At 42.8% G+C, this 2,226-nt stretch overlaps 1 protein-coding gene across 1 annotated transcript in view; it reads right to left on the reverse strand.

Annotated features, from left to right (window-relative positions):
- The window catches only part of SCAMP5 (secretory carrier membrane protein 5), a 25,260-nt gene that overhangs the window by 17,623 nt on the left and 5,411 nt on the right, over positions 1-2,226 (reverse strand). The window lies entirely within an intron of this gene.

The following is a 2,226-nucleotide window of genomic DNA, read 5'->3' on the forward strand; positions in this document are numbered from 1 at the left end:
GAGGGAGGGAGGGAGGGAGGGAGGGAGGGAAGGAGGGAAGGAAGGAAGGAAGGAAGGAAGGAAGGAAGGAAGGAAGGAAGGAAGGAAGGAAGGAAGGAAGGAAGGAAGGAAGGAAGGAAGGAAGGAAGGATTATGCTTCAGTCTGTACCCAGAGTACATCAGTTCTCTCTCTGGAGGCGGACAGCATTTTTTGTAATGGGTCCTTTGGAATTGTCTTGGATCATCGTATTGATTAGGTGGCTAAGTCTTTCCCAGTTGATCATTGTTACAATATTGCTGTTATTGTACACAATGTTTATTTTTAATGAGAAGACTGAACTAGATAATTCCTAAGGTCTCTTCCAGCTCTAAATTCTATGGTCCTATAATTCTACTAACCAAGACCTTACATTATCAAAAGGAAGGGCAGGGGGAATCCAGTACAGAACGGACACACTTGTGGTCAAGGTTGCAAGTTTAGTCCCTCTCTAGTAGGAAAACTGTTCTCCCCCATGACAGACCAACTAAACTCCAGACCGGACCCTAAGCCTAAGCACACACTGACCCTCTAAGTCTGACCCCTAGAATTGGTAACAGGATGGGTACCAAATCCTGGCTACTGGTGGTCTTTTATCTTGGACATACACTGAACTCCCACATCTAGACAAAGAATAGCCCTCAACCTATGATCACAGACTGGTATCCTAATCTTGGTCACAGATTGATCCCAGGTCCAACCACAGACTGACCTCTAACCCTGGCCAGAATGACCTCTTGATCCCAGCTACACTTCCTCCTAAACCTGGCCAAAAACCCTGACAAAAACTAGTTCTGGTCACAGACTGCCCTTACAAACGTGTCCATGGGCAAAAGTCTACCACTAAAAACTGATTTCTAACCCTAGTCCCAGACAATTTGCCAGCTAAGAAGTGTCTCCCACTAACCACAAGAAGAAAGGGGTTAAGGAATGTTAACAATGACTCAATAGAGCCCATATCCATCCCTGGATATATAACTCAAAAAAATCATCTTTGTGTATTAAGAACAGCACACAGAAACATATGACTCAGTAAAGACACAAGAACGGGAGAAAGACAGATGGATGGATGGATAGATAACATTTATTTAGTACTTATTGTTTACTAGGCATTGTGCTAAGTGCTGGGAAAACAAATACAAAAAAAAAAAAGCCAAAAACAAAGCAGTCTCTACCTTCAAGGAAAGGAGAGGAAGGGCATCAGTTAGGAGAGGAGGGTCCCAGAGCAGAGGTTTCTTAGGGCAATGTTTGCAGCAGGCAAGAAATCTAGGTAAAAGTGAGGTGAAGCAATCCTGAAATGGTAGTCCTGGTGGTGTGTGTGGGGGGGGGGGGGGGGTCACCAAACAGGAAAGGAAGGTCTCAGAGAGAAGGTCTCTGGGAATGTAGCACAAGTGGAAAGAAGGAAAAGGATTTCAGAGAGAGTCCAGGCAGGAGTAACACAGGGATCCAGGATCTATTTCCAATGTACTGTGTTACTTGGCCTTTCCGAGTCTCATCTTTTCATCTACAAAAAGGGGATAGAGAGGAAGGACTTAAGGAAGGAAAATAGCAATCCATTCTTCCCCAAGTGTGTGAAAAAGAATGAATGACCATCTTTTAGGAACATTATATGGTCTTGTTAATTATTAACAACAAATATAACTCTCCCTTGGTTTTGAGCATAGATTTAGAGCTGAAAAAAACCTGAGATGCCATCTTGTCTAACTCATTTTGCAGATAAGTAAATTGAGACCCAGGAAGGGGAAATGATTTCCATAAGATAACTAGCTTAGTAAATCACAGGACCAGAATTTGACAGATCCTTCACCTCCAAGTCCAAAAAACTTTCTATTAGATCTCACAGCCTCAAAATAAAAATTAAAAGTCCTATGAAGACCTTAGAAGTCATATGGTCCAATCCCTTCATGTTATAGATGAAGAAACTGGGATCCAGAGACATTACATGACTTACCTACACATCCAGGTACTTTTTAAAAAGTAGGAGAATTTGAAGCAGAATTTCAACGAAGGTCCTCTGACTCCAAATCCTCCATTCTTTCTATTATACTGTATCAGAGAATTTGAAAGTTGAAAGGTGGGGCAGCTAGGTAGCGTAGTGAATAGAGCACTGGCCCTGGAGTCAAAAGGACCTGAGCTCAAATCTGGCCTTAGATACCACACACCCACACACACACACACACACACACACACACACACACACACACACACAC

This window comes from Petaurus breviceps, unplaced genomic scaffold (genome assembly GCF_028583685.1).
Source record: "Petaurus breviceps papuanus isolate PSGF00001 unplaced genomic scaffold, PetGlider_PUasm1.0 90825, whole genome shotgun sequence".
Lineage (NCBI taxonomy): Eukaryota > Metazoa > Chordata > Mammalia > Diprotodontia > Petauridae > Petaurus > Petaurus breviceps.